Source organism: Stegostoma tigrinum, chromosome 41 (assembly GCF_030684315.1).
Source record: "Stegostoma tigrinum isolate sSteTig4 chromosome 41, sSteTig4.hap1, whole genome shotgun sequence".
Taxonomy (NCBI): domain Eukaryota; kingdom Metazoa; phylum Chordata; class Chondrichthyes; order Orectolobiformes; family Stegostomatidae; genus Stegostoma; species Stegostoma tigrinum.
In genome coordinates this window covers 18,931,447-18,951,002 of record NC_081394.1, presented here as the reverse complement: position 1 = coordinate 18,951,002, position 19,556 = coordinate 18,931,447, and the positions used below count along the sequence as shown (strand labels likewise).

At 48.3% G+C, this 19,556-nt stretch overlaps 1 long non-coding RNA gene across 1 annotated transcript in view; it reads right to left on the bottom strand.

Moving 5' to 3' along the window:
- Positions 1-723: 723 nt before the first annotated feature.
- Positions 724-19,556, bottom strand: part of LOC132206701 (uncharacterized) — a 175,148-nt gene continuing 156,315 nt past the window's right edge. Inside the window, exon 3 of the long non-coding RNA XR_009443104.1 lies at positions 724-867. This is a non-coding gene — a long non-coding RNA (uncharacterized LOC132206701). The remainder of the gene's footprint in view (positions 868-19,556) is intronic.

Sequence of the window (19,556 nt, the reverse complement as noted above, 5' to 3'; positions counted from 1 at the left end):
ATACAACTCATCATACCCCTTGGATATTTTCTCTACTGATTGGAGTCATGTTTGGAATTCTGTGCAGTGACATTCACTTTTAACAGTTTGCTAAATACTACCAGGAACAGAAATTGTGATCCAGCTGCAACTAAATTGAAGCTTTCAGCACGGAAGGAAGTCTTTCAATTCATTATTAACCTAATAACTCCTGAAAAGGGCAATACAATTTGCCTCAGTCCATAAACCTTCTTCCTCCAACATCCTGAGATGCATCATCTGTATTTCTTCAAATTTACCACATATTCTGTTTCAATCATCCTTTCAGCAATATGCATGACAACAATTCGGCATTCTTAGTCCCCCTGTAGCCTCCGTTGCACACGTGCATTGTTAGATGATTATTTATTTGTGTGCCTGCTTTTTTGCTCGAATGGAGAAAGGTAAATTTCTGTTCTTTTGTCATCAGAGCTATTGCCTCCTCACTCTCATCTTCCTTGTTTTATCCTGTGCTGGAATATTTAATTTGTTGACATATCTGAAATATGTGGTTGAATGGATTGGGTTTTGTAACATTGCATTCCCCATAGACCATCTACCGATGCTGTTGCTTGTTCTAACAGTTATTATCTCGCTGAGTGGAAAATGCAGTTTGAAAGCAATGGAGCATTATCGATGAAGAAGTTGATGCATAAATTGCTGCGATCTTCTAAACTACAAACTCACCTTCAATTCTTTCTCGGTCAGAGCATTGTGCTGGCGCAAATGAATCGTGTTCTCAATGGGACTTCCAAAACCATGGAATTGAATTTGCATATTGATTTCTTCTTCCCTCTTCAGAAATGCAAAGTAGTATCATGATGAAGCTTCCAAGGCGATGATTGTGTCCTTCAATGAACGGAAAAGTGACTTTTAGATTCACGGAAATGTTTCACTACTTTTATCGACATGAAAGGCAAACATTCTCCCTACATATGACCCAGTCTCATTTTATCGTATCTTTCTCATTTTACATGCCACGGGATAATCATTGCAGTGTGACAGAAATGTTGATCATGGAAATTTATCACTGTTTTCATAAATAATGGCAAATTTTCAACATCTTGCAATTGTATGAAGGCTCAGTCTCATCACACCTCGCCTGCTGCACAAAGACATTCTTACACTGCTTTGAATGTTAGGGCTGAAACAAAACACAATCATGACACAAATGCATCAACACCCCACTTTCAACAGGATCTGATATCCTTGCCAGGCACTGGAGGGGTTGCGGAGACTGGTGAGTGGATAAAGTTGTTCCTCTGTTCAAGCAGGAAAACGGGGACTTTCCAGGAAACTACAGACTGGTGAGTGTCACATGTCTCAAAGGTATGGGCTAATAAGGGACAGCCAGCATGGCATTATGCGGGGCAGGTTATGTCTTACCAAGTCAGTTGAAGTTTTCAAGGAGGTGACAAGGGTGATCAATTCGGGTAGAACAGTTGATAACATATACATGGATTTTACGAAGGTTTTCAACAAGGTCCCTCATGGTATGCTCATCCAGAAGATTAAGATCCATGAGATCCGTGGTGACTTGGCCTGCCCATATAAGGCAGACAGTAGCGGTGGAAGGCTAACAAAGAGAACACAGCATAGGGCTGGAGGAACACAGCAGGCCAGGCAGCATCAACAATGTCAGCTTTCCTGTTCCTCTGATGCTGCCTGACCTGCTGCGTTCCTCCAGCTCCACACTTGGTTATCTCTGATTCCAGCATCTACAGTTCTTGCCGTCTCAGTGGTGGAAAGCTGTTTTTCTGGCTGCAGCTCAGTGACGAGTGGTGTTCCGCATCGATGTGACTTCTGCTGTTTGTGATATATGTAAATGACTTGGTTGCAAATGTAGACGGGGGATTAGTAAGTTTGCAGATGATATAAGGACCAGTGGACTTGTGGACAGCATGGAAGGTTGTCAAAGGACACAGCAAGATACAGACCAATTGCAAACACGAGCGGAGAAATGGCCGATGGAATTTAATCTGGGCAGGCATGAGGTGTTGCATTTTAGGAGACCAAGTGTTAAGGAAAGGGATACAGTTAATGGCAGGACCCCAAACAGCAGTGATGTCCAGAGGGATCTTGGGGTCCTAGACCATAACTCCCTGATAGTAGCCACACAAGTAGATAGGGTGGTCAAGAAGGCATATCGCATGCTTGCCTTTATTCATAGGGGAACTCAGTGCAAGAGTCAGGATGTCACATTGCAGCTTTACAAGACTTTGGTGAGACCACACAGAGTATTGCATTCAATTCTGGCCCCCACATTACACTAAGGACGTGCAGGCTTTGGACAGGGTGCAGAAGAGATTTACCAGCATGCTGACTGGAATAGAGGGTATGAACGAGAGGGAGGAGCTGGAAAAACTCTTGGTTTTCTCTGGAGCAGTAGAAGCTGAGGGCAGGCTTGATAGAAGTCTACAAAATTAGGAGTTACATAAATACAGCTCACGGTCAGAAAATTTCTCCCCCGGAGTTGAAGTGTCCACTATTAGGGGGCATGCATTTAAGCTGAGAGGGGGAAAGTTCAAAAGAGATGTGAGGGGCAAATATTTCACACTGAGCATGTTAGAAGTGTGGAATACATTGCCCGGGGTGGTAGTGGATGCAGATACGATGAAAGCATTTAAAAGGGACTTTTAGTTAAGTGCACAAATATGCAAGGAATGGAGGACTATGGATCAAGGACAGGCAGAAGGGATTATTTCATTTGTTGTAATGTTTGGCCCAACATGGTGGGCCAAAGGGCACATTCCTGTTGCTGTCGTGTTCCAAGTTTTATGCTCACTTGTGTCATGATTGCAAAAAGTAGGATTGGGAAGAATTTTTGAGAAGCGTTTGTGAACATCATTTCATGTAAGGACAAATGGGATAAGGATTAGGTGACACAGCACAATCAGATCTTGGAGGCCATGATGAATCATAGGGACCTCACAAGCACCAATGATCAGAGGGATCTCAGGATCTTGATGTGCATGCCTGTTGATCCCCCAATGTAATGGACCAGGTCGTTGAAGTGGTTTGGAAGGCACATTGGATACTTGTCTTTATTAGACTTAATATTAAGTGGTAGAGTTTCAGAATCGGCAGGGTATGTACAACACTGTTGGGCCGAACCAACATTCAGTCAACGATGAGAAAATACAGTGAGACTTGGACAACGATCAGGCTTGGCCTGATAAAGGATAAGTTACATTTGCACCATACAAGTGCTAAGCAGCAATCAGCTCTAACAAGAGAGAATATGACCACATCAAAAAAATTCCATGTCCTTACCCTCATATCATCGTTACATTTTTTTTTTAATGTGCAAGTGCAATCCAAGCCATGCAAGGCTACAGGCCAGGTGTTGGAAATGACGTCAGAACAATTCAGTGCTTGTTCTTGACTGTCACAGAATCTGTCAGCTTAAGAATGTATTTCTCCTGTATTGTAGACTACTGAGGTGCTTAGCTATCCACTAAACCAAGGTTAACACTGATCTAAAACTAAACTGGGTCAGTTCTATAATCAGCAGTAGCCAGGTCCATAGTACAAACCACCCTGCTGTGGGACAGAGTAAGGCAAATCCAAGTGAGCGAGTGTGGTTAGAGACTCATTCGTTGGGGGCATCGATTCTGTCGCCACATTTGAGACACCAGGGCTGCCTGTTGCTTCCCTGGTGCAAGGTCAAGGACATCTCTGATTGGTTGCAACAAATTCTTAAAGGGGAGGGTGAGCAGCCAGAGGCCACGGGGCACGTTGGTACCAATCACATAGGCAGAAAGAGGGATGACATCCTGCGGACTATGTGCAAGGAGTGAGCAAAGAGGCTGAAAGGCAGGACCGAGAGGGTAATAATTTATGGGTTGCCATGAGTGCCACATGTTAGTGAGCTAAGTCATAGAAAGATAGGTGAGATGAATGCATGGTTAAGGAGCTGGCACAGGGGGCAGGGTTTCCGGTTCATGGATAATTGGGACCGTTTCTGAGCAAGGGGTGACCTGTCTAAGAGGGATGGGAGGCAAGACGCTGTGAGCGGGTCAGGACAGAGGGGACAAGTCGTTGTGAGCGGCTCACGACGGAGGGAACAAGTGCCTGTGAGCAGGTCAGGAAGGAGGGGCAAGTCGCTGTGAGCAGGTCAGGGCTGCGAGGGCAAGTCCCTGTCAGCGGGACAGCACTGCGGGGTAAATCGCTGTGAGCGGATCAGGGCTGTGGGGGCCAGTCCCTGTGAGCGGGTCAGGACTGCAGGGGGTCAGTCCTTGTCAGCGGGACAGGACTGTAGGGGGCAAATCGCTGTGAGCAGGTCAGGGCTGCAGGGGCCAGTCCCTGTGAGGGGGTCAGGGCTGCGGGGGCCAGTCCCTGTGAGCGGGTCAGGACTGCAGGGGGTCAGTCCTTGTCAGCGGGATAGGACTGCAGGGGGCAAATCGCTGTGAGCGGGACAGGGCTGCAGGGGCCAGTTCATGTGAGCAGGTTGGACTGCAGGGGGCCAGTCCCTGTGAGCGGGTCAGGGCTGCAGGGGCAAGTCCTTGTCAGCGGGACCAGTCTGCAGGGGGCAAATCGGTGTGAGCGGGTCAGGGCTACGGGGGCCAGTCCCTGTGAGCGGGTCAGGGATGCGGGGGCCAGTCCCTGTGAGCGGGTCAACTCACTGCAACCCATTTCGCACATTCACTGCAACCCATTTCCCACAATCACTGCATCTCCTTTCCCTCAGTCACTGCATCGCATTTCACTCAGTCACTGCATCGCATTTCCCTCAGTGACTGCATCCCATTTCACTCAGTCACTGCATCCCATTTCACTCAGTCACTGCATCCCATGTCATTCAGTCACTGCATCCCATGTCACTCAGTCACTGCATCCCATTTCCCACAGTCACTGCATTGCATTTCACTCAGTCACTGCGTCTCATTACCCTCAGTCACTGCATGTCATTTCCCTCAGTGACTGCATCCCATTTCATTCAGTGACTGCATCCCATTTCACTCAGTCACTGCACCACATTTCACTCAGTCACTGCATCACATTTCACTCAGTCACTGCCTCCCACTTCACTCAGTCACTGCATCCCACTTCACTCAGTCACTGCCTCCCATTTCAGTCAGTCACTGCATTCCATTTCAGTCAGTCACTGCATTCCATTTCCCTCAGTCACTGCATCCGATTTCCCTCAGTCACTGCATCCCACTTCACTCAGTCACTGCATCCCATTTCACGCAGCCAGTGCATCCTATTTCACGCAGCCAGTGCATCCCATTTCACTCAGCCACAGCATCACATTTCACTCAGTCACTGCATCTCCTTTCCCTCAGTCACTGCATCTCCTTTCCCTCAGTCACTGCATCTCCTTTCCCTCAGTCACGGCACCTCCTGTCCCTCAATCACGGCACCTCCTGTCCCTCAGTCACTGCATCCCATTTAACGGAGACAGTGAATCCTATTCAAGTGAGACGTGAATCAATTTCCATCAGTCACCACACCCTATTCCCCACAGTCACAGCATCACATTTCACTCAGGCACTGCATCCCATTTCACTCAGTCACTACATCCCATTTAACTCAGTCACTGCATCCCATTTCACTCAGTCACTGCATCCCATTGCCCTCAGGCATGGCATCCCATTTCACTCAGTCACAGCTTCCCATTTCACTCAGTCACAGCATCCCATTTCACTCAGTCACAGCATCCCATTACCCTCAGTCACAGCATCCCATTTCCCACAGTCACAGCATCCCATTTCCCCACAGTCACTGCATCTCATTTCCCTCAGTCACTGCAACTCATTTCCCTCAGTCACTGCATCTCATTTCCCTCAGTCACTGCATCCCATTTCCATTAGTCACTGCATCCCATTATCACTCAGTCACTGCATCACATTTAACGGAGACAGTGAATCCTATTCAAATGTGACGGTGAATCAACTTCCATCAGTCACCACACCCTATTCCCCATAGTCACGGCACCACATTTCACTCAGTCACAGCCTCCCACTTCACTCAGTCACTGCCTCCCACTTCACTCAGTCACCGCCTCCCACTTCAGTCACTCACTACCTCCCATTTCAGTCAGTCACTGCATCCCATTTCACTCAGTCACTTCATCCGATTTCCCTCAGTCACTGCATCCCACTGCTGTCAGTCACTGCATCCCATTTCACTCAGTCACTGCATCCCATTTCACTCAGTCACTGCATCCCATTTCACTCAGTCACTGCGTCTCATTACCCTCAGTCACTGCGTCTCATTACCCTCAGTCACTGCATGTCATTTCCCTCAGTAACTGCCTCCCATTTCACTCAGTGACTGCATCCCATTTCACACAATCACTGCATCTCCTTCACCACAGTCACTGCGTCCAATTTCCCCTATCTCACAGACGCTGCATTCAATTTCCCACACTCACTGCATCCCATTTCGCATATTCACAGCATCTCCTTTCCCTCAGTCTCTGCATCGCATTTCACTCAGTGATTGCATCCTCCTTCCTACAAATACTGCATCCCATTTCTCTCAGTCACTGCATCCCAATTCCCTCAGTCACTGCATCCCATGTCCGTGCGTCACTGCATCCCATGTCTCGCAGTCACTGCATCCCATGTCCCTCAGTCACTGCATCCCATGTCCCTCAGTCACTGCATCCCATATCTCACAGACGATGAATTCAATTTCCCACACTCACTGCATCCCATTTCCCTCAGTCACTGCATCCCATTTCCCTCAGTCACTGCATCCCATTCCACTCAGTCAGTGTGTCCCTTTTCGGTCAGGCACTGTATCCCATTTCCCTCAGTCACTGCACCCCATGCCCGCTCGGGCAGTGGTTCCCTATTATCTCAGAAACTCCTTCCCAGTACCTCTGTCACTACAGCTCATGTCCCTCAGTCACTGCATCCCATGTCCCTCAGTCACTGCATCTCATTTCACTCAGTCACTGCATCTCATTACACTCAGTCACTGCATCCCATTTCACTCAGCCACTGCATCCCATTTCACTCAGCCACTGCATCCTATTTCACTCAGTGACTGAATCACAAAACACTCAGTGACTGAATCACAGTTGACTCAGTGACTGAATGACAGTACACTCAGTGAGTGCATCATATTTCACTCAGTGACGGAATCTCATTTCATTCAGTGACTCAATCACATTTCACTGAGTCACTGCAACCCATTTCCCTCAGACAATGTATCCCATTTGCATCAGTCACTGCATCCCATTTCTCTCAATCAGTGCATCCCATTTCCCTGAGTCACTGCATCCCATTTCACTCAGTCACTGTATCCCATTTCACTCAGTCACTGCATCCCATTTCCCTCAGTCACTGAATCCCATTTCCCTCAGTCACTGTATCCCATTTCACACAATCACTGCATCCCATTTCACTCAGACACTGTATCTCATTTCCCACAGTCACTGCATCCCATTTCCCTCAGTCACTGCATCCCATTTCCATCAGTCACTATATCCCATTTCCATCAGTCATTGCAACCCATTTTCCCTCAGTCACTGCATCCCATTTCACTCAGTCACTGCATCTCATTTCACTCAGTCACTGCATCCCATTTCAGTCAGTCACTGCATCCGATTTCCCTCAGTCACTGCATCTCATTTCACTCAGTCACTGCATCCCATTTCACTCAGTCACTGCATCCCTTTTCCCTCAGTCACTGCATGCCATTTCACTCAGTGACTAAATCACATTTCACTCAGTCACTGCACCCCATTTCACTCAATCACTGCATCCCATTTCCCTGTGTCACTGCATCCCATTTCGCTGAGTCACTGCATCCCATTTCCCTGAGTCTCTGCATCCCATTTCCATCAGTCACTGCATCCCATTTCACACAATCACTGCATCCCATTTCACTCAGACACTGCATCTCGTTTCCCTCAGTCACTGCATCCCATTTCCCTCAGTCACTGCATCCCATTTCCATCAGTCACTGCATCACATTTCCATCAATCACTGCATCCCATTTACGTCAGTCAAGGCATCCCATTTCCGTGTGTCACCGCATCGCATTTCCCACAGTCACTGCATCCCATTTCCATCTGTCACTATACCACATTTCCATCAGTCATTGCAACCCATTTTCCCTCAGGCACTGCATCCCATTTCCCTCAGTCACTGCATCCCATTTCACTCAGTCACTGCATCCCATTTCACACAATCAGTGCATCCCATTTCATTCAGTGACTGCATCACATTTCACTCAGTCACTGCATCCCATTTCCCTCAGTCACTGCATCTCATTTCCCTCAGGCACTGCATCTCATTTCCAACAGTCACTGCTTCCCATTTCCCTCAGTCACTGCTTCCCATTTCCCTCAGTCACTGCATGCCATTTCCGTCAGTCACTGCATCCCATTTCACGCAGTCACTGCATCCCATTTCACGCAGTCACTGCATCACATTTCACACAGTCACTGCATCGCATTTCACTCAGCCACTGCATCTCATTTCCATCAGTCACTGCTTCCCATTTCCCTCAGTCACTGCATCCCATTTCCGTCAGTCACTGCATCCCATTTCACGCAGTCACTGCATCCCATTTCACGCAGTCACTGCATCACATTTCACACAGTCACTGCATCGCATTTCACTCAGTCACTGCATCCCATTTCACTCAGTCGCTGCATCCCCTTCACCACAGTCACTGCATCCCATTTCCATCAGTCACTGTTTCCCGTATCTCACAGACAGTGCATTCAATGCTTCTCATTTCACTCAGTCACTGCAGCTCATGTCGCTGTGTCACTGCATCCAATTTCAATCAGTCAGTGCATCTCATTTCACTCAGTCATGGCATCGCATTTCACTCAGTCACTGCATCGCATTTCACTCAGTCACTCGTTCCCAGTACCTCAGTCACTGCATCCCATTTCCCTCAGTCACTGCATCACATTTTAATCAGGCACTGCATCTCATTTCACTCAATCACTGCACCTCATGTCACTCTGTCACTGCATCCAATTTCCATCAGCCCTGCATCCCATTTCACTCAGTGATGCATCCCGTCTCACTCAGTGACTGAATCACATTTCACGCAGTCACTGCATCGCATTTCACGCAGTCACTGCATCGCATTTCACGCAGTCACTGCATCCCATTTCACTCAGTCACTGCATCCCATTTCACTCAGTCACTGCAACTCCTTCAACACATTTATTGCATCCCATTTCCATCAGTCACTGTTTCCCGTATCTCACAGACGCTGCATTCAATTTCCCACACTCAGTGCATCCCATTTCCCATAGTCACAGCATCTCCTTGCCCTCAGTCTCAGCATCTCATTTCACTCAGTGATTGCATCCTTCTTCCCACAAATACTGCACCCCATTTCCCTCAGTCACTGCATCCCATTTCCCTCAGTCACTGCATCCGATTTCACTCAGTGACTGCATCCCATTTCACTCAGCGACTGCATTCCATTTCACTCAGTGACTAAATCACATTTCACTCAGTCACTGCATCCCATTTCACTCAGTCACTGCATCCCATTTCCCTCAGTCACTGCATCCCATTTCAAGCAGTCACTGCATCCCATTTCACTCAATCACTGCATCCCATTTCACTCAATCACTGCATCTCTTTCACCACAGTCACTGCATCACATTTCCATCAGTCACTGTTTCCCGTATCTCACAGACGATGCATTCAATTTCCCACACTCACTGCATCCCATTTCCCATAGTCACAGCATCTCCTTTCCCTCAGTCTCTGCATTGCATTTCACTCAGTGATTGCATCCTCCTTCCGACAAATACTGCATCCCATTTCCCTCAGTCTCTGCATCCCAATTCCCTCAGTCACTGCATCCCATGTCCGTGTGTCACTGCATCCCATGTCTCTCAGTCACTGCATCTCATGTCCCTCAGTCACTGCATCCCATGTCACTCAGTCACTGCATCCCATGTCACTCAGTCAGTGCGTCCCTTTTCGGTCAGGCACTGTATCCCATTTCCCTCAGTCACTGCACCCCAAGCCCGCTCGGGCACTGATTCCCTGTTAACTCAGTCACTCCTTCCCAGTACCTCTGTCACTGCAGCTCATGTCACTCTGTCTCTGCATCACATTTCCATCAGACAGTGCATCTCATTTCAGTCAGTCACTGCTTCCCATGTCCCTCAGTCATTGCATCCCATTTCACTCAATCACTGCATCCCATTTCACTCAGTCACTGTATCCCATTTCCCTCAGTCACTGCATCTCCTTCACCACAGTCACTGCATCCCATTTCACGCAGTCACTGCATCACATTTCACTCAGTCACTGCATCCCATTAAACTCAATCACTGCATCTCCTTCACCATAGTCACTGCATCCAATTTTCATCAGTCACTGTTTCCCTTATCTCACAGACACTGCATTCAATTTCCCACACTCACTGCATCCCATTTCCCTCAATCACTGCAACCCATTTCGCACACTCACTGCAACCCATTTCGCACATTCACTGCAACCCATTTCCCACAATCACTGCATCTCCTTTCCCTCAGTCACTGCATCGCATTTCACTCAGTCACTGCATCGCATTTCCCTCAGTGACTGCATCCCATTTCACTCAGTCACTGCATCCCATTTCACTCAGTCACTGCATCCCATGTCATTCAGTCACTGCATCCCATGTCACTCAGTCACTGCATCCCATTTCCCACAGTCACTGCATTGCATTTCACTCAGTCACTGCGTCTCATTACCCTCAGTCACTGCATGTCATTTCCCTCAGTGACTGCATCCCATTTCATTCAGTGACTGCATCCCATTTCACTCAGTCACTGCACCACATTTCACTCAGTCACTGCATCACATTTCACTCAGTCACTGCCTCCCACTTCACTCAGTCACTGCATCCCACTTCACTCAGTCACTGCCTCCCATTTCAGTCAGTCACTGCATTCCATTTCAGTCAGTCACTGCATTCCATTTCCCTCAGTCACTGCATCCGATTTCCCTCAGTCACTGCATCCCACTTCACTCAGTCACTGCATCCCATTTCACGCAGCCAGTGCATCCTATTTCACGCAGCCAGTGCATCCCATTTCACTCAGCCACAGCATCACATTTCACTCAGTCACTGCATCTCCTTTCCCTCAGTCACTGCATCTCCTTTCCCTCAGTCACTGCATCTCCTTTCCCTCAGTCACGGCACCTCCTGTCCCTCAGTCACTGCATCCCATTTAACGGAGACAGTGAATCCTATTCAAGTGAGACGTGAATCAATTTCCATCAGTCACCACACCCTATTCCCCACAGTCACAGCATCACATTTCACTCAGGCACTGCATCCCATTTCACTCAGTCACTACATCCCATTTAACTCAGTCACTGCATCCCATTTCACTCAGTCACTGCATCCCATTGCCCTCAGGCATGGCATCCCATTTCACTCAGTCACAGCTTCCCATTTCACTCAGTCACAGCATCCCATTTCACTCAGTCACAGCATCCCATTACCCTCAGTCACAGCATCCCATTTCCCACAGTCACAGCATCCCATTTCCCCACAGTCACTGCATCTCATTTCCCTCAGTCACTGCAACTCATTTCCCTCAGTCACTGCATCTCATTTCCCTCAGTCACTGCATCCCATTTCCATTAGTCACTGCATCCCATTATCACTCAGTCACTGCATCACATTTAACGGAGACAGTGAATCCTATTCAAATGTGACGGTGAATCAACTTCCATCAGTCACCACACCCTATTCCCCATAGTCACGGCACCACATTTCACTCAGTCACAGCCTCCCACTTCACTCAGTCACTGCCTCCCACTTCACTCAGTCACCGCCTCCCACTTCAGTCACTCACTACCTCCCATTTCAGTCAGTCACTGCATCCCATTTCACTCAGTCACTTCATCCGATTTCCCTCAGTCACTGCATCCCACTGCTGTCAGTCACTGCATCCCATTTCACTCAGTCACTGCATCCCATTTCACTCAGTCACTGCATCCCATTTCACTCAGTCACTGCGTCTCATTACCCTCAGTCACTGCGTCTCATTACCCTCAGTCACTGCATGTCATTTCCCTCAGTAAGTGCCTCCCATTTCACTCAGTGACTGCATCCCATTTCACTCAGTGACTGCACCCCATTTCACTCAGTGAGTGCATCACATTTCACTCAGTCACTGCATCTCATTTCGTTAAGTCACTGCATCCCATTTCAGTCAGTCACTCCCTCCCATTTCAGTCAGTCACTGCGTCTCCTTTCCCTCAGTCACTGCATCTCCTTTCCCTCAGTCACTGCACCTCCTTTCCCTCAATCACGGCACCTCCTGTCCCTCAGTCACTGCATCCCATTTAACGGAGACAGTGAATCCTATTCAAGTGAGACGTGAATCAATTTCCATCAGTCACCACACCCTATTCCCCACAGTCACAGCATCACATTTCACTCAGGCACTGCATCCCATTTCACTCAGTCACTGCATCCCATTGCCCTCAGGCATGGTATCCCATTTCACTCAGTCACAGCTTCCCATTTCACTCAGTCACAGCTTCCCATTTCCCACTGTCACAGCATCCCATTTCCCACAGTCACAGCATCCCATTTCCCCACAGTCACTGCAACCCATTTCGCACACTCACTGCAACCCATTTCGCACATTCACTGCAACCTATTTCCCACAATCACTGCATCTCCTTTCCCTCAGTCACTGCATCGCATTTCACTCAGTCACTGCATCGCATTTCCCTCAGTGACTGCATCCCATCTCACTCAGTCACTGCATCCCATGTCATTCAGTCACTGCAACCCATGTCACTCAGTCACTGCATCCCATTTCCCACAGTCACTGCATTGCATTTCACTCAGTCACTGCGTCTCATTACCCTCAGTCACTGCATGTCATTTCCCTCAGTGACTGCATCCCATTTCATTCAGTGACTGCATCCCATTTCACTCAGTCACTGCACCACATTTCACTCAGTCACTGCATCACATTTCACTCAGTCACTGCCTCCCACTTCACTCAGTCACTGCATCCCACTTCACTCAGTCACTGCATCCCACTTCAGTCAGTCACTGCATTCCATTTCAGTCAGTCACTGCATTCCATTTCCCTCAGTCACTGCATCCGATTTCCCTCAGTCACTGCATCCCACTTCACTCAGTCACTGCATCCCATTTCACTCAGCCACCGCATCACATTTCACTCAGTCACTGCATCACATTTCACTCAGCCACAGCATCACATTTCACTCAGTCACTGCATCTCCTTTCCCTCAGTCACTGCATCTCCTTTCCCTCAGTCACTGCATCTCCTTTCCCTCAGTCACTGCATCCCATTTAACGGAGACAGTGAATCCTATTCAAGTGAGACGTGAATCAATTTCCATCAGTCACCACACCCTATTCCCCACAGTCACAGCATCACATTTCAATCAGGCACTGCATCCCATTTCACTCAGTCACTACATCCCATTTAACTCAGTCACTGCATCCCATTTCACTCAGTCACAGCTTCCCATTTCACTCAGTCACAGCATCCCATTTCACTCAGTCACAGCATCCCATTACCCTCAGTCACAGCATCCCATTTCCCACAGTCACAGCATCCCATTTCCCCAGAGTCACTGCATCTCATTTCCCTCAGTCACTGCAACTCATTTCCCTCAGTCACTGCATCTCATTTCCCTCAGTCACTGCATCCCATTTCCATTAGTCACTGCATCCCATTATCACTCAGTCTCTGCATCAAAATTTAACGGAGACAGTGAATCCTATTCAAATGTGACGGTGAATCAACTTCCATCAGTCACCACACCCTATTCCCCATAGTCACGGCACCACATTTCACTCAGTCACAGCCTCCCACTTCACTCAGTCACTGCCTCCCACTTCACTCAGTCACCGCCTCCCACTTCAGTCACTCACTACCTCCCATTTCAGTCAGTCACTGCATCCCATTTCACTCAGTCACTTCATCCGATTACCATCAGTCACTGCATCCCACTGCTGTCAGTCACTGCATCCCATTTCACTCAGTCACTGCATCCCATTTCACTCAGTCACTGCGTCTCATTACCCTCAGTCACTGCGTCTCATTACCCTCAGTCACTGCATGTCATTTCCCTCAGTAACTGCATCCCATTTCACTCAGTGACTGCATCCCATTTCACTCAGTGACTGCACCCCATTTCACTCAGTGAGTGCACCCCATTTCACTCAGTCACTGCATCACATTACCTTCGGTCACTGCATCCCGTTTCACTCAGACACTGCATCGCTTTTCAGTCAGTCACTGCATCCCATTTCACTCAGTGACTGCATCCTATTTCACTCAGTGACTGCATCACATTTCACTCAGTGACTGCATCACATTTCACTCAGTCACTGCATCTCATTTCGTTAAGTCACTGCATCCCATTTCAGTCAGTCACTCCCTCCCATTTCAGTCAGTCACTGCGTCTCCTTTCCCTCAGTCACTGCATCTCCTTTCCCTCAGTCACTGCACCTCCTTTCCCTCAATCACGGCACCTCCTGTCCCTCAGTCACTGCATCCCATTTAACGGAGACAGTGAATCCTATTCAAGTGAGACGTGAATCAATTTCCATCAGTCACCACACCCTATTCCCCACAGTCACAGCATCACATTTCACTCAGGCACTGCATCCCATTTCACTCAGTCACTGCATCCCATTGCCCTCAGGCATGGTATCCCATTTCACTCAGTCACAGCTTCCCATTTCACTCAGTCACAGCTTCCCATTTCCCACTGTCACAGCATCCCATTTCCCACAGTCACAGCATCCCATTTCCCCACAGTCACTGCATCTCATTTCCCTCAGTCACTGCATCCCATTTCCATTAGTCACTGCATCCCATTATCACTCAGTCACTGCATCACATTTAACGGAGACAGTGAATCCTATTCAAATGAGACGGTGAATCAATTTCCATCAGTCACCACACCCTATTCCCCATAGTCACGGCATCACATTTCACTCGGTCACTGCGGCCCATTTCACTCGGGCACTGCGGCCCATTTCACTCAGACAGTGCATCTCATTTCACTCAGTCACTGCATCCCATGTCCCTCAGTCACTGCTTCCCATGTCAATCAGTCACTGCTTCCCATTTCACTCAATCACGGCATCCCATTTCCCATAGTCACAGCATTTCCTTTCACTCAGTGACTGAATCGCATTTCACTCACTCAATGATTCCCATTTTCCTCAGTCACTGCATCTCATTTCACTCGGTCACTGCATCCCATTTCCCTCAGTCACTGCATCTCATTTCACTCAGGCACTGCATCTCATTTCACTCAGGCACTGCATCTCATTTCACTCAGGCACTGTATCCCATTTCCCTCACTCACTGCACCCCAGGTCCGCTCGGGCACTGCATCCCCATGAACTCAGTCACTCCTTCCCAGTACCTCAGTCACTGCATCCCATTTCCATCAGGTACTGCATCCCATTTCACTCAGTCACTGCATCCCATTTCCCTCAGTCACTGCATCCCATTTCCCTCAGTCACTGCATCCCATTTCCCTCAGTCACTGCATCTCCTTCACCACAGTCACTGCATCACATTTCACTCAGTCACTGCATCGTATTTCACTCAGTCACTGCATCCCATTTCCCTCAGTCACTGCATCTCCTTCACCACAGTCACTGCATCACATTTCACTCAGTCACTGCATCGTATTTCACTCAGTCACTGCATCCCATTTCACTCAGTCACTGCATCTCATTTCACTCGATCACTGCACCTCATGTCACTCTGTCACTGCATCCAATTTCCATCAGTCACTGCATCCCAATTCACTCAGTGACTGAATCGCATTTCCCTCAGTCACTGCATCCCATTTCCGTCAGTCACTGCATCTCATTTCACTCGGTCAGTGCATCCCATTTCCCTCAGTCACTGCATCCCGTTGCACTCAATCACTGCATCTCCTTCACCACAGTCACTGCACCACATTTCCATCAGTCACTATTTCCCGTATCTCACAGACGATGCATTCAATTTCCCACACTCACTGCATCCCATTTCGCATATTCACAGCATCTCCTTTCCCTCAGTCTCTGCATCGCATTTCACTCAGTGATTGCATCCTCCTTCCTACAAATACTGCATCCCATTTCTCTCAGTCACTGCATCCCAATTCCCTCAGTCACTGCATCCCATGTCCGTGCGTCACTGCATCCCATGTCCGTGTGTCACTGCATCCCATGTCTCTCAGTCACTGCATCCCATGTCTCTCAGTCACTGCATCCCATGTCCCTCAGTCACTGCATCCCATGTCCCTCAGTCACTGCATCCCATATCTCACAGACGATGAATTCAATTTCCCACACTCACTGCATCCCATTTCCCTCAGTCACTGCATCCCATTTCCCTCAGTCACTGCATCCCAGTTCACTCAGTCAGTGCGTCCCTTTTCGGTCAGGCACTGTATCCCATTTCCCTCAGTCACTGCACCCCATGCCCGCTCGGGCAGTGGTTCCCTATTATCTCAGAAACTCCTTCCCAGTACCTCTGTCACTGCAGCTCATGTCCCTCGGTCACTGCATCCCATGTCCCTCAGTCACTGCCTCTCATTTCACTCAGTCACTGCATCTCATTACACTCAGTCACTGCATCCCATTTCACTCAGCCACTGCATCCCATTTCACTCAGCCACTGCATCCTATTTCACTCAGTGACTGAATCACAAAACACTCAGTGACTGAATCACAGTTGACTCAGTGACTGAATGACAGTACACTCAGTGAGTGCATCATATTTCACTCAGTGACGGAATCTCATTTCACTCAGTGACTGAATCACATTTCACTGAGTCACTGCAACCCATTTCCCTCAGTCAATGTATCCCATTTGCATCAGTCACTGCATGCCATTTCTCTCAATCAGTGCATCCCATTTCCCTCAGTCACTGTATCCCATTTCCCTCAGTCACTGTATCCCATTTCACACAATCACTGCATCCCATTTCACTCAGACACTGCATCTCATTTCCCTCAGTCACTGCATCCCATTTCCCTCAGTCACTGCATCCCATTTCCATCAGTCACTATATCCCATTTCCATCAGTCATTGCAACCCATTTTCCCTCAGTCACTGCATCCCATTTCACTCAGTCACTGCATCTCATTTCACTCAGTCACTGCATCCCATTTCAGTCAGTCACTGCATCCGATTTCCCTCAGTCACTGCATCCCATTTCCCTCAGTCACTGCATCCGATTTCCCTCAGTCACTGCATCTCATTTCACTCAGTCACTGCATCCCATTTCACTCAGTCACTGCATCCCTTTTCCCTCAGTCACTGCATCCCATTTCACTCAGTGACTAAATCACATTTCACTCAGTCACTGCACCCCATTTCACTCAATCACTGCATCCCATTTCCCTGTGTCACTGCATCCCATTTCGCTGAGTCACTGCATCCCATTTCCCTGAGTCTCTGCATCCCATTTCCATCAGTCACTGCATCCCATTTCACACAATCACTGCATCCCATTTCACTCAGACACTGCATCTCGTTTCCCTCAGTCACTGCATCCCATTTCCCTCAGTCACTGCATCCCATTTCCATCAGTCACTGCATCACATTTCCATCAATCACTGCATCACATTTCCATCAATCACTGCATCCCATTTACGTCAGTCAAGGCATCCCATTTCCGTGTGTCACCGCATCGCATTTCCCACAGTCACTGCATCCCATTTCCATCTGTCACTATACCCCATTTCCATCAGTCATTGCAACCCATTTTCCCTCAGGCACTGCATCCCATTTCCCTCAGTCACTGCATCCCATTTCACTCAGTCACTGCATCCCATTTCACACAATCAGTGCATCCCATTTCATTCAGTGACTGCATCACATTTCACTCAGTCACTGCATCCCATTTCCCTCAGTCACTGCATCTCATTTCCCTCAGTCACTGCATCTCATTTCCATCAGTCACTGCTTCCCATTTCCCTCAGTCACTGGTTCCCATTTCCCTCAGTCACTGCATGCCATTTCCGTCAGTCACTGCATCCCATTTCACGCAGTCACTGCATCCCATTTCACGCAGTCACTGCATCACATTTCACACAGTCACTGCATCGCATTTCACTCAGCCACTGCATCCCATTTCACTCAGTCGCTGCATCCCCTTCACCACAGTCACTGCATCCCATTTCCATCAGTCACTGTTTCCCGTATCTCACAGACAGTGCATTCAATGCTTCTCATTTCACTCAGTCACTGCAGCTCATGTCGCTGTGTCACTGCATCCAATTTCAATCAGTCAGTGCATCTCATTTCACTCAGTCATGGCATCGCATTTCACTCAGTCACTGCATCGCATTTCACTCAGTCACTCCTTCCCAGTACCTCAGTCACTGCATCCCATTTCCCTCAGTCACTGCATCACATTTTAATCAGGCACTGCATCTCATTTCACTCAGTCACTGCACCTCATGTCACTCTGTCACTGCATCCAATTTCCATCAGCCCTGCATCCCATTTCACTCAGTGATGCATCCCGTCTCACTCAGTGACTGAATCACATTTCACGCAGTCACTGCATCGCATTTCACGCAGTCACTGCATCGCATTTCACGCAGTCACTGCATCGCATTTCACGCAGTCACTGCATCCCATTTCACTCAGTCACTGCATCCCATTTCACTCAGTCACTGCAACTCCTTCAACACATTTATTGCATCCCATTTCCATCAGTCACTGTTTCCCGTATCTCACAGACGCTGCATTCAATTTCCCACACTCAGTGCATCCCATTTCCCATAGTCACAGCATCTCCTTGCCCTCAGTCTCAGCATCTCATTTCACTCAGTGATTGCATCCTTCTTCCCACAAATACTGCACCCCATTTCCCTCAGTCACTGCATCCCATTTCCCTCAGTCACTGCATCCGATTTCACTCAGTGACTGCATCCCATTTCACTCAGCGACTGCATTCCATTTCACTCAGTGACTAAATCACATTTCACTCAGTCACTGCATCCCATTTCACTCAGTCACTGCATCCCATTTCCCTCAGTCACTGCATCCCATTTCAAGCAGTCACTGCATCCCATTTCACTCAATCACTGCATCTCTTTCACCACAGTCACTGCATCACATTTCCATCAGTCACTGTTTCCCGTATCTCACAGACGATGCATTCAATTTCCCACACTCACTGCATCCCATTTCCCATAGTCACAGCATCTCCTTTCCCTCAGTCTCTGCATTGCATTTCACTCAGTGATTGCATCCTCCTTCCGACAAATACTGCATCCCATTTCCCTCAGTCTCTGCATCCCAATTCCCTCAGTCACTGCATCCCATGTCCGTGTGTCACTGCATCCCATGTCTCTCAGTCACTGCATCTCATGTCCCTCAGTCACTGCATCCCATGTCACTCAGTCACTGCATCCCATGTCACTCAGTCAGTGCGTCCCTTTTCGGTCAGGCACTGTATCCCATTTCCCTCAGTCACTGCACCCCAAGCCCGCTCGGGCACTGATTCCCTGTTAACTCAGTCACTCCTTCCCAGTACCTCTGTCACTGCAGCTCATGTCACTCTGTCTCTGCATCACATTTC